This window comes from Mixophyes fleayi, chromosome 3 (assembly GCF_038048845.1).
Source record: "Mixophyes fleayi isolate aMixFle1 chromosome 3, aMixFle1.hap1, whole genome shotgun sequence".
NCBI classification, from domain to species: domain Eukaryota; kingdom Metazoa; phylum Chordata; class Amphibia; order Anura; family Limnodynastidae; genus Mixophyes; species Mixophyes fleayi.
The window spans coordinates 28,006,139-28,020,951 of record NC_134404.1 but is presented as its reverse complement, the minus strand read 5'-3'; the positions used below and the strand labels follow the sequence as shown (position 1 = coordinate 28,020,951).

Here is a 14,813-nt window from a genome sequence, read left to right as displayed (position 1 = left end):
CATTTAACAGTCAAAATTGATCAATATGTTTGCAGTTGGTTCAATTGTTTTAGTCAATATAAATTTCAAGAAGTTCAGGAAAATTTTCAGTTCTGTAACAATTCAATGAACTGGTTTGAGAAACGGGTTGGATACTCTTTACTGGTGCGGATAGTTCCGACACCGATGAGTACTACACTTACATTCCGAATGTGGGAAAAAACAATTGTAATCTAAGCAGACTTACCTCCAAACCGACGCTGCAGATCTCCGATCGCAGCAGCATGGTGACTGGAAGTTATTCCGACTAGTCGGGTGTCCGTCAGTAGATGTTCACGACCTGTATCACTTTTAATTTAAAGCGGCAATGTCGGGTTCAGTGTTTAAACACTTAACCTGTGGGGCCTGTCATTGCCGCTTTAAATTAAAAGTGATACAGGTCGCAATGACGTGAAAATCTACTGACAGACACCTGAATAGTCGGAATAACTTCCAGTCATCATCCTGCTGCGATCAGAGATCTACAGCTTTGATTTGAAGGTAAGTCTGCTTACATTACAATCGTTTTTTCCCATATTCGAAATTTAACTGTAGTGTTGGAATGGTGGTAATTGTGAAAACGATTACCACCATCAGCAACAATGTATAGCTACATAGAAAGGAGATAACAATTCAATCAGTAATTCTTAACCTGTGGTTCAGGCACCAAAACATTATTCACTGCTCTATATGGTGTAGAAATGACCAAATAACTGACTATTCACTCCAGGCTTCTTAAGCTCTTAAGAAGTTGCTGTTTTAATACAACATAAAATCAGCATAACACAAATGTTATATGTTTCACGGCTTCCTGCCACTAACTATACCCACAAGCCCTAACTATTGTCTTGCTGCTAGTCAATGTTGGACACCCCGCCCACCAGATTGCACAGTCTGTTTATACACACAAACATACTACAGCAATCACACCCATGCGCCTGTGAGTAAAATCCTTCCTTCAGGTAACAGCAGAACCCTGTCTGTAGCTTTCCCTGCTGGACAGGGCTTGTTCTGGTTACCTTTTTCACAATAGTTAAACACTTTTTAGCAAACAGGTCATTATCTCATGTGTCATTTAAGAACACACAGTGTGTAGGGAGGCTGTTAGTTGCAGTGAAAGTAGCATTCAAGGTGAAAGAGGGACAGAGAGACTTTTTGTGATTATTGTAAAGCAGTTCTGTAGAGATCAGTTAGCTAGAATAGTTTGCTGATCAATTGGTTTTAATTGCAATCTGTCAGAGTTTAGACGGAGCAGTGGCTTCTGGTTATTGTTAATGGATATATAGTAGTAGTAGTATATTGACTGAGTTAGATATCATTCTGAACTATGTAGTATGTTTAATAGAGAAAAACAGTGTGCTTTTGCTGCATTACTATTAGCAGCAGAACCCCAAAACATTTATTTTTTTTCTTTTAAATTTTAAGTTTTTCTAGTGAAAGTAATCTTGTGTGGGTCAGTGACATCTGATTTAAGCTGGAAAAAAATGGGTGTCTTGCTGTGAGCCTCACTGCAGCAGAACTTATATATTCTAAACTGTTTTCAATTTTGCAATACTTGTCAAGTTGAAAAGGGTCAATCAGTGACATCTATATTAAAAAAAAGGTGTTTGCGTGTGAGTGTCAATGTAACTTCACCCCCCCCCCCAAAATATGCTAAATATTCTAATATTTATTCTAATTTAAAAAAGGGTGTTTGCCTGGTAGAGTCAGCAACAAAACCATTAAAAAACATAAAATTTGTTTGTTAAGAAATAAGTTTCTAAATTTTAAGTATATCATGGAGCTGTGGTTATAAGAATTGTTAGATAACATTCCCTCCTTTTCTTTATCTCATTGGGCGTTCCACTGGTGTGGTGCCAGGCAGCTACAAGTTTATCTCTGACTTGTTATAGTACATTACACCTCTTGTTAACCATGGATCACTGTACAGATCAGGAGCATACCAGTACCAGTACTGGCTGTAGTAGTATATTTACTTTTACAACCTGTACTAGAAAATAAGGTTATGTGGGAAGAAAGTTAGGGCAGCACGGTGGCGAAGTGGTTAGAACTTCTGCCTCACAGCGCTGGACCCATGAGTTCAATTCCCGACCATGGCCTTATCTGTGTGGAGTTTGTATGTTCTCCCCGTGTTTGCGTGGGTTTCCCCCGGGTGCTCCGGTTTCCTCCCACACTGCAAAAAAACATACTGGTAGGTTAATTGGCTGCTATCAAAATTGACCCTAGTCTCTGTGTGTGTGTGTGTGTGTGTGTGTGTATGTTAGGGAATTTAGAATGTAAGCTCCAATGGGGCAGGGACTGATGTGAATGAGTTCTCTGTACAGCGCTGCGGAATCAGTGGCGCTAGATAAATAAATGGTGATGATGATGAAGTGTCCTCAAAATCCAAACAGCATTTGTCCAATTCAATCTCAAAGAAAACATCAGGGGGTAAATGTATGAACCTCCGGATTCTCCAACTCCGGCGAGTTCAGCGTCTTCAGCGCTTAAATTTAAGCGCTAAGGACGCTGAACTCGCCGGAGTTGGAGAATCCGGAGGTTCATACATTTACCCCCAGCTATTGATGTAAGGAGCAGGGGTAAGAGAGAGGTTTCTGGTGAATGTGGTGATTTGTTTCAAAAAAAGAATATTGCTAACATTCCATACATTCCCGCTCCAAGGACAGTGGCAGGTGGGGAGTTTGACTGGGGCGGTACACCTGTCAAACCGTAACGCAGGTGTCCTAAGGCGAGCTCAGGGAGGACAGAAACCTCCCGTGGAGCAATGGCTTAGAGTGTAGGTCTGTCACTGTCATGTCCAAAACTGCTGAATCAGTGCCTGAAAATAACATTGAGGCTGAAGAACAACTTGGGCAGTCACAAAATCCTGAGGAGATTCTAAGCAGGATATCCATGAGTACTATGTGAGTCTGAGGTTTCAGATTCCGACAATATCATTATAGAGCAGCCTCCTTCGAAAAGTTCTCAACCATTTGGAAATGTAAGGATGGGTAGTTATAGTATTAGTATTGATGATGAATTTCACATAGGAATTGAGGAGGCTACTTTGGAAGTTGCAAATGTGCAAGAGTATGAGGGGGTAACTGTGTATCTGAAAATGAATGTGCTATTCTTTGACGAGATAATGAGGAGGACAATGATGACTGTGTACCACTAAAGTAACCACCAGTGTTACCAGCAGCTCATGCCCGTGATTAGCGCATTATCATGCCAGGGAATAAGGTGAAAAAAAATGCACCTCTTCTGTTTGAAAATATTTTATCCAAACCCAGACAACATTTTCAAGGCATCTGTTGCCTTTGTCAGGCCAAAATAAGTAGAGGTAGAGACATTGATCTATTAGGCACCTCCTCCCTGTTACATCATTTTCAGTGAGTTCATTTAAGTTGTGCTTCCAAACATGGTAAATTGTGTATAGGAGCAAGCAGCAGAGCATCAGCTACCAGTCGAATGAATAGACAGTTGCAATCCTCACTGGTGTCAGCACCTTCCTCATCAACTTTCTCATTATTAGTACATAGTCCAACATCCAATTATCAAATTTCAAATTACTCCCCTAATGCAATCCATGATTCTCAACACACATTTTTATATGCAAAGGAAACAAGTATGGCAGTCAGTATCCTGTTGCACAGCAGATCACTAAAGCCAAGACAGCTATGTTAGCATTGGATGTGTGTCCAATTTCCAAGATCAATGCATCAGGGTTTAGACGATAGATGAGGTCATGTGTTCACAGTATCAAATTCCATTTCAATTCCATTTCTCTATAACTTCAATTACTCGGCTATACTGTGAGGTTAAGCAAAAAGTCATTCAGAAAATGCCATTGTACAAACTGTCCGCTTAACTGCGGATATGTGTACAAGCTGGCTTTGTCAAAACAAAGACTATATGACTGAGACATCCCAATGGGTAGGTGTATCGCCATTAGCAGCAGCAGCAATGACAGTAGCTTCACCATCGTCATCAACATCCTTACTGCATAGTAGAGCTAGCACTCAATGCCAGGTCATTCACAGACAAACTAGTCTGTTTATTGCTGGTTTCAGAAAGAACCATACTGTTGTTAATCTGTTGGAAAAACTCAACGCAAAATGGCTCACCACACTAAGACTCTCCTCAAGATTCCTTATTGCTGATAATGGAGCCAACATTGTGTATGCATTATGACTGGGTGGAATTCATTGAACACGTACCATGCTTTGCACATACAATATACTTGGTGGTGTGGAATTTCTTGAAAAATAAAAGGTCAGTGAAGGAGATCCTGTTTGTGGCCTGTAAAATTTCTGGGTATTTTCAAATGTCAAAAAAAAGTGTCATCTGCCAAGCCACCAACTGAAGCAAGAGGTAGTAACAAGGTGGAATTTCACACTTTATATGCCTCAACAACAAGAGGAACACCAACAAACATCAAGACCTACACATCAAACCATGAGATAGGAATAAGGGGGACACGTTACCTTACTCCAGTGTATTGAAGATTCCTACTGTTTTATGCAAGCTTCTGAAAACCTTTGAAATTGTAACAAATGAATTCAGTTCAGACACTGCCAGAGTCAAGTCATACCCTTAATCAAACTTCTTGCAGTTGGAGAAACTGAAGGAAAAGATGAAACTAAGCGATTGAGCAAAGTATTTCATCCTTGTAGATAAAGTTCTTTCCAGACCCACAGTTTTGCAGCATCTTGAAATTGGATCACTACATTTTGGCAACGATAATTGATTCTAGATTTAAATCATATGTAATGTATTTCTTTCCAAATGACAGAAATCATCACAGATGTAAACATCTCCTTGTGAGCAAGCTGTTGGCTCCAGTTGCACATGACATCTATCCTGCTTCAGCTTCTCCTCCAGATGATAATGATAAAGTAGAACTAAGTATCTCAGACAGTCCCTTTAAATTCTGAGAGGAAAAAAGTAAATATGGAGCCCTTTGTACAAACTAGCTATGATGTACTTAAGCTGCCCACCCTCCATTGTGGACTTGGAAAGAGTGATTAGCACAGCCAGGAACATTTTGAGTGATCTTCGGAAGAGACTACTTCCTAATAATGTAGAAAAACTGGTGTTCATCAAAATCAGCTACAAATTGTATGAGTAAAACCATTCCTGCTGACAATTATCAACAGAATGTTTAGATTCCATTGGAAATTAACTAATATTTTGTGATGATGACCATGATATCAGTGATGATGATGATGAAGTGGCTGATAACATTTTCATCAACATATAGGAAGATGCCCACTGTTAGCCAAATGCCCATTAGTGATTTGTTAAAAAAATCTATTCCTTCCAGTTTATCAAAGAAACAGCCTAAATGTTCTCTTTTGTGGGGGCCCAAACAAATCACGCACTTCAGCTACAAAAGTGGTAACCCCTGTTGTTGAAGTGCTCAACCAGATTATTGAACTGCTCAATAAGAATGAGATCATTGAACTCTTCATGGGAGAACTGCTGAGGTGTTGCAAAGTTTCCTTCATATTCACTTCAGCTGCTGCCACCTAAGTCCTGAATTTCATCTACATTTCACAATGGAAAGTCAGACACTGTGTTAAACACTGGTGTGGAAACATCATCTCTCACCAAACCATGAGCAAACCAACATTTTGAACTTTTCCTTTCTCAATGTCTCAATGTTTCCACTATCGTAAGCATTCTACACAGGTTTTTCAAACCTTAGAGGTGCCCAAGACTTGTCTTGGTCTCCAAGCCTCATGCCAAAATGCCCAAGATAAGTAAAAGTCTGTGATGGTTTTTTTGGGTTTTTTGAAAGAGTTTTTGCCACAAATTTTGCAGAATGCATTAGGATTGTTTAAACAATCTCTTCATGAAGAACTCATTTTTGATAGAAAAAAACACCAATAAAATAAATGTATTTATTTAATAATATATGACAGTGACACGTGGGCACTCTAATGTTTTATCATTAATTGAAGTTATTCTTACTTGAAACACTCTGTATATACAAATTGTCACTAGAACCACTAAATACAACTTGACTTATTTACTCTAAGTGCATGACATGTTATTAAACAAACAAAAAAGGGAAAAATACAATGGGAAACACAAGCCGTTCAACTGCCAACTGTCACCTGACTACTGGTTGAGTGACCGATGTGCCAAATTCTGTCCTTTTAATTTTTTAGAATGTGAACTTTCAAATTGAATTACATTGTCTGGTCAAGACAGTAGTTTAGCAACCAAATTACTTACTTGTGGGGGATGCCCAACTATTGCCCTATCTGAACTGTTTGGATTACATATTTTTTACACTTCACTAATATAGCATAAATGTATTATATATACATTCCATATTTATATTCATTTCATATTGATATGAAACATTTTATACATGACATATTTATATACTTGCAAATATATATGAGTAGCATGAAAACCACTTATAGTAAAACAAGGTGTTTGAAAGCTCCGTTTTTAACTCCCGATGAATACTCTGCACAACGAGAAGTGTATAGTAAATAAATAGATGAAGGTGCAGGCCACAGTCATCCATTTAGTTATATAAATGTCTAAATGTATTAATTCTACCACTGTCCATCCAATGAACTCTGCATGTTTCTGTAGCATAAGTGTCTATGATGGATGCTCTATTACATTCTAAATTTATTGTATGCCTAGTCTTTGAAATTATTTTATTGTGGGTGCATTCCACCTTTGATCATCATCAACATTTATTTATATAGTGCCATCAAATTACGTAACATTTTCAAATTGGGTATCCATCTACTTGTCTAAATATCTACTTATGCCACTGTTCTTGCAATAAACTCTGCTTCTTACTACCTCTTTATTCTCCAGGATGCATGCTGTCTAAGGTGAAATATATGGTGTGCGTAGTCTTTTAATTTTTTATTATGGGCGCAATCCACCTTTGTCTATTTAGTTTTATAAGTGTCTAACTGTATTAATTCTACCAATGTCCATCCAACGGACTCTGTCTCTGTAGAATAAGTGTCTATGATGGAACCTCTATTACGGTCCAAATTTATTGTGTGTGTAGAGTTTCAACGTTTTTATCTCCTGCACTTACACTCCATACACTACGTTTTTTTTGCTGTTTAATTTATCTAATTAAATTAATTTCTTATCCTTACATACCCCATACACTGCACCCACCCCTACATGCTACACTACACAACACACCATCAGTGCATTTTGAGGAAACCTCGAAACTACAGGAGGTGTCTCCCACAGGCACCCCGGGTTTCAAACACCACCGTATTTCTGGCTTCAGACCAAGTAGACCCACCAATTCAGGGCATCCTGAAACCAGTGGACGTCATTATTCCGACCCTGTAAATGTCGGCTATTAACCTGCCAACATGAAAATGTTGGTAGGCTAAATGGCGACACATACAAGGTGTAGACAGGTGGATGATGTTGTCAGTGTGATTGGCAACATTCACAATGTTGCCAATAACAATGTTGACATTAAAAGACCAATGATGCCGTGCCCGGGGTATAGCCGACGTCAATCACACTGATGATATTGTCCATTTGTCTATACCCTGCAAGTGGCAACATTTAGCCTGCCAATATTTTCATGTGAGCAGGTTAAGTGCTGACATTTCCAGAGTCGGAATAATGTACCTTACCCCCTGAAACAACAATACTAGGTCACATATTACACTTGACCTTAGCCAAAAGGATGAATCAAAATTGACATTTCAATCGCAAACTGGACATTTGTATGTAGATATACATGTTAGCTGGATGTAGATATACATGGTAAATTGCAAACATATACAAGTCCTCTTGTTTGATTCACAATGTCAGCATTACTGCACATATTACTATTCAGCTAGAAATACCATACTTGTAGCATAAAAAAACTACTAAATACAAGGTGTTTGAAAGCTCAGCTTTTCGCCCATAGAATGCTCTGCCCAATGTTTTACTAATCTTTGCATTTTATATATTATGGGTGCAGGCCACCTTCATCTATTTAATTTTATAAAAGTCTAGCTATGCATTCTACCACTATCCATCCAAAAACATCTGACTGTTTTTGTAGCATCAATCTATGATGAATGAGCTATTTTGTTCCAAATTTCCAAATGTGTTGCTGCTGAACAACTCCAATATAAAGCTGCTGACCATCTGGGATGTGTTGGTGCTGACCCTCTCCGATGTGTTACACATGCTGCCTAATAGTTACCTACTTGGTGTTTCTTCTTTTTCAATGAAAATGTCTTTGATGTAGACATCTTTGATAAAGTGATGATAACATTGTCATTTGCCACCAGTGAGGAAGATGAACACTGTTATCCAAACCTGTGTCTAGTTTTGTGAACCAGTACAAAATGAGATTTCTATTTGCATAGCAAGATGATTGAAATGAGATAAATTGGTTTTTGCACCAGCTCAGACTTGCCAGAGATTGAGTCTTATTTTGTTTGTTTATGGAACTCATTTTGCACCCTCCAGCTGCAAAATTCGGATATATTTGGTGGAAAGTAATGTCTGTGCCATGTATTTGTGTCACTTCTCTGTCAATAATTGTAATCTGCCAAATCACTGCAGACTTTGGTGAAAATCTGGACAGTTGTGAAGGGATCATTAGAAAATAGAATGGAAATGACTGGAAATTAATGTTAATGCTACAAATACAGCTCAAAATCATATGATTTTACTTACTTTTACAATTTTTATTTAAATCCAGATCCAAAACCAAAATATTTCATGGTTTTTGGGCAAAACCTGTCACATAACCAAACATGAGGACATTTTAGAACCAACACCACATCCAAAACCGCAGAGGTCAGCTCACATCTCTATTATACATACAAAATATAGATACATCCACACATAAACTGCTTTACACTCAAACACAAACTACATATGTTCCTGCACCAGCATTGACATCACTGTAGTCATGGTCACCCTCTGTGCAAGTCTGTTTAAGTCTAAGGGCTAGATTTACTAAGCTGCGGGTTTGAAAAGTGGGGATGTTGCCTTTAGCAACCAATCAGATTCTAGCTTTCATTTATTTAGTACCTTCTACAAAATGACAACTAGAATCTGATTGGTTGCTATAGGCAACATCCCCACTTTTTCAAACCTGCAGCTTAGTAAATCTAGCCCTAAGTCTCCTCTCCTGGCCTCTCTCCTTCTGTACCATCTTGCGAACTAACTATCTTGCTGCTATCTCCACATAGATGTCCCAATACTACCTAGCTCAGATGACCAAATAGAGCTTATCATTTTTCCTTCTAACAAGGTCAGCACATCCCTTTAAAATGTCCCTCAAAATCAATAACACAACAATTTCCTCAGTCTCCCAAGACCACTACCTTGTTGTCATAGTGGATTCTGCCCTATGCTTCATTCCTCATATCCAGTCTATCTTCCAGTCCTGTTGCCAACAAGAGCACGGTGGCTTAGTGGTTAGCACTTCTGCCTTACAGCGCTGTGGTCATGAGTTCAATTCCCGACCATGGCCTTATCTGTGTGGAGTTTATATGTTCTCCCCGTGTTTGCGTGGGTTTCCTCCGGGTGCTCTGGTTTCCGCCCACACTCCATAAACATACTAGTAGGTTAATTGGCTGTTTGTGTATGTTAGGGAATTTAGACTGTAAGCTCCAATGGGGCAGGGACTGATGTGAATGAGTTCTCTGTACAGCGCTGCGGAATCAGTGGCGCTATATAAATAAAGTAAGTGACAATGTCCGCAGGGGGAATTGGGGGTGAAAATGTCAACATGGGGGGGCAATGGCTGTAGGGGGAAAATAAAAATTGGCCACAGTGTGTGCAGGGACAGTATTTGACTATAATCTGTGTGGGGGACAGTATATGACTATAATGTGTGTGGGGGACAGTATATGACTATAATGTGTGTGGGGGACACATTATGACTATAATGTGTGTGGGGGACAGTATATGACTATAATGTGTGTGGGGGGGACAGTATATAACTATAATGTGTGTGGGGGGACAGTATATGACTATAATGTGTGTGGGGACAGTATATGACTATAATGTGTGTGGGGACAGTATATGACTATAATCTGTGTGGGGGACAGTATATGACTGTAATGTGTATGGGGGACAGTATATGTCTATAATGTGTGCTATTAAGTGAATGTGGGGCTGTTTGGGGAAAATTAGGTATATTTATTAAATTAAATTATGAATTATTTAATGCCTGAGATGGTTGTGGGAAATGGTTATTTTTATTAAATATAAATGCTATTTAATTTCTTGCTGGGGTTGTTTGGAGGGAGGGAAAGCAGTTTATTTATTAAATTGGAATATTATTAATTTAATGTTGGGGCTGGTTGTAGGGAAATAGATGTATTTATCAAATGGGAATACTATCATTTTAATGTTGGGGCTGGAGTAAGGCCTAATTTTAAAACGTGGGTGTTATATTGATTTAACACCGCTGCCGGTTGGAGTTTACTAAATTTCATGTAACCATTTTTTTCCCAAATAGGGCCCCCAACATTCCAGGATCCAGATAAGCAGCAACTGATCTAAAGACACCAGCAGCCACAAGTGGAGACAATGACAAGACAGGTAAGAGAGACCAGGACATTCTGCCAACTGTCCTGAATTTGGTGGGTGACTGTCCCGCTTAGTCAGGATTTGGTCTGACTACAAGGACAGTAGGGAGGTATGTACTGCTTCACATTGTAGTGGTTGTGAAGGCAGAACTGTGTGCACCTAATAGTAGTGCTCACAGTGTATTTGTTGAAAATGTGTCTAATAACCATATTACATCATAGGAGCCCTCCTGTCTTAAGTGTCCTGGGCCCCCCCGAGCATAAATCCAGCTCTGGTTAGCAGGAGGGAGCGGGTAGCTACTCCCAGGTCCTGGATAGGACACAGCCTGCAGAGCAAGCCGAGAAGCTCTAAGTCTCATGAGATTTATTAAAGACTAAGAGCTTCCCTGCTCACTCTACAGGAAGATAAGTGCAGTGGGCTGGGGGTGTTGTAATGTGTTTCTGGGGTGGGGGGTGGCATGATAGGGAGGGCCTGATAAATGTAATGTTTTATTATAATGTATGTAGCAATGCCCCATGTTGACCATGCCCCCATCATAATGTGGGCACGCCCCTGGCGGTGACGCTGCTGCGCAGCGGCACACAGTTTTGTCCAGCTCATCAACAGAGATGGGCCTGTATGCTTGAAATGCCAGGGCTGATTTTTAGTCCCAGTCCGGCCCTGCTTTATACCCTTTATTTTAATGTCCTCTCCGCCTTATATGTCACCATTTTATGATTGTCCTGTTTTCCTCATTGTCTGGTGCTGCTGAACACTGTAGTACCTTATAAATAAATAATACTGTTATTATTTGTATTAGTAATAATAAATGTTTATGCATATTGTAGTCTTGAATCTCTACATCTAGTTAGGCAGAACAGGGGTGTACAGATACGGCCTTGAGCAGGCATATTTCTTACAGATGAAGAAGACAAGGATATGCAATGAGGATGATGATGAATATCTCCAGTAATATCTACCCCTTTCTGATTGGGTGATTTTGTTTGACCTCTCCAGCTGATAACACTTAAATCATTAATGGTTATATTATATGAAGCCTATTTTCATAAATAACATTTAATTTGGACTACTACATGAAAGACATTTACCATTTCATTTTTAAAAAGGTAAAACAGCAGATTTTATATTTAATTTAATGTGTGCTTGTATTTCATTATAGTTTATATTGAAATGTGCACATGATACTTCATTATATTATTTTCTTGTGTACGATTAGGGTAATGTGACTTTAGAATGTATTATTAACTTCATCAAGCCACATCTCTATGTCTGACATATGCCTGGTGAAATGCTACGGGTCTGTGCTGGATGTATCTTGAGATGTATCCAACATAACATTTGCATGAATATACTTCTTTATGTGCATCTTTCCCCTATGTACATTATAAGCACCTATGCATCCACCTTCAAATTAAGCACTATGGACTTGTATTCATTAAGGAAAGTTAAGCAAGAAATTGAGTAAGTTTTCTGGACAAAACCGTGTTGCAATGCAAGGGGTGCAAATTAGTTTATTATTTTGCACATAAGGACAATACTTACTGTAGCACACAAATACTTGATAGTTTACTTGTACACTGAAAGTTGATCTAGGAAAAAAAGCCAGTATGTTCCTTATGTGCAAAATAATAAACTAATATGCACCCCTTGCATTGCAACATGGATTTGTACAAGAGAAAACTAAAGTAAGAAAAAGAGTACTTTCCTTAATGAATCAGGCCCTGTCTCTGTGCTGCTAAAATATAAGCAAGTCCCTAGTCATTGAGTGGGTAAACATCAAAGCCACAAAACAATAAAGCTCACATTAAAACATTAAGTGCATATTATTATTACATGTGAGATACAAAACCAGACATGCAGATAACTGTTTATGTGTATTAAATGATATAACTAATCTGAGCACTTAATTTAAATCTATAGTTACATAGAAATGTCTTTAACGAGACACACTCACAGTTCGTAGAATAAAGCAAAGTCAAAATGTTTATGAGCAGTCAGAGGACTTGGGTTCTTACTTTGAGTACTTCCGAGGTTACACAAAGCGCTGATTCATTCGTCTCTATTCTGTTCTCTTGCAGTGAGTTGTTTGTATATAAATGCTGGGAGAATGTTTAAGCCATATACTGACATGCAGAGGTGTATAAAACTTCCAAATGACTCCGCCCTACATTAAACACATAAAAGAATTATGGCACTAAATGACAATGTTTAATAGTCTTTCACAGTACTGTATATGTATATTATACACAAGGGGTGTGAATGCTCATACAGTACTCCCTTTATATATGCTAGTTTAAAACACAAGCAACATCTGACATTATAGCGTGGGTGGTTATAAAGTGAGGGCGGGATATATTAGAAATAACACATTATAAAGTAAATTTTTGCAGAGAATACACCTGGTGATAAGTGAAAGTGGGAATAAGCAGAGGGAAAATAAATAACTGTGACATAGATCATTATGTTTGTCACTTTCTACTGGACTATGGAATTTATTTCAGAACATATGTCATTCATACAGCACAATGACAATGAGAATATACTTCATGCTAGAGGTCATTCACTAAGTGCAAAACATAAGGAAAAACACCACATGTTTTGTGTACAGATGTGCCTCTTATTCCTGCCACATACATGGGTGCACGGCCACTTTCTGCAGTTTTTAACAGACCCCATAAAATAAAAGTCCTAAGTTAGTGGTATTGTACTACATGGAAATGTGCTTGTTGAAAGGTATAAAAATGTTTTTGCAAAGTCCAGCCCATTACTGTTTTAGAACAATCACTATATAAGTACATACTTTACATTTTCCTAACAAAATGGAATTTGTAATACATTTCAATTGCACCAACAATTAATAAAAACATGGTTATGAACTGAAACTCATGTATTATAATGTAACAAACAACCGACTTAAAAACATCCGGAAATTAGCATTCACCTCAAACAGAATAGTACAGAATAATGAAAAGCTTAAAGCTGCAATTTTAAAATTCAGTCTATTTCCACTTTAGAACCACATCTTTAATTACAAACTTTACACACAGCTAAAACAACATTTACTGCATTTGAATTGTAAAATACAATAGCTAAAAACTAAAATTTGTGTTATAAGGCACAGTGCACCTCCTACTGGAAAATACAAGGATTTCATTAGTCACTCTAGTCTTTCATGATCATAAAGAAAATATATTTCACATGTGATAAATTTACATGCATGCTGGCCACCTGGGTGAATATGAAGCATTGTCTATTGGCCAGACCAGTTGTGCTGTTTGATTGTAGATTTCTGGAATTGCAATCAGTCATTAGACCTGGCACCCATGGCCACAGTCTATTGCATGTAGGCATGTACTATTACTGTATACTGGTAATAAAATGCAACTATGTTGGTAATGAGTTTCTAGAGTACATGGTCATGAGGCTTCTATTGTATTCAGACACAAGCTGTTATTGTATACTGCCAATAAGCTTCTATTGTTTATCGACAATGGGATGCAACTGTATAATGGCAATGGGCTGCTACCGAATAAATATCATGGATTTGTTTCTATATTATGGGCATGGGAATCTTACTGAATACTGGAAATGGTTATCACTGAATTACAGCAGAGGTCTCTTGTTGCATACTGGGATGGGGTTACTTCTGTGTATTAGGCACGGAACTGTAATTATATATTGGTCATTTGTGACTGTAAAACATGCTGTATAAATGGTGACAGGGATGACAATTTACCCCCATTGCAAGTTCTCATACATTTATTTGGCATTGTACAGTTAAAGCATGACCACTACTTGGCATGTAGGAACTAACCACTATGCATATCTCCCTAATTCATTGTACATTGTATGTATAGTGAGATACTGTGTATGGCATGAGTATAGGCAGTTGCATACTGTAATCAGTAAGTATATGCTTAATGTCATATATTATAATTCAGTGGATAAAGTTACAATCCCCTATTGCCAGATACAGCAGTCCACATCAACACCTAATTTTCTCAAACTGCACTGTCTCCTTCCTAACAATTATTAGCAACTAATTCACATCTTCAATCTGTCTATCTCATATGGCAATTTCCTTACTATCTTCAAACATGTGCTCATCTCCTCTATCATCAAGAAACCATCTATTGATCCTACATTTAGCTCCAACTACCATACAATTTATCTAATCTCCTTTGCTTCCATATGTCACGGTCACTAGGAGTCTCTACCCAGATTCTACCAATAGTTGGCTTTACTCACCAGAGGCGCAG

The 14,813-nt window shown here is 38.3% G+C and overlaps 1 pseudogene; it reads right to left on the bottom strand.

Annotated features, from left to right (window-relative positions):
- The window catches only part of LOC142143430 (cytochrome P450 2C5-like), a 78,515-nt pseudogene extending 65,815 nt beyond the window's left edge, over positions 1-12,700 (bottom strand).
- Positions 12,701-14,813: the final 2,113 nt, after the last annotated feature.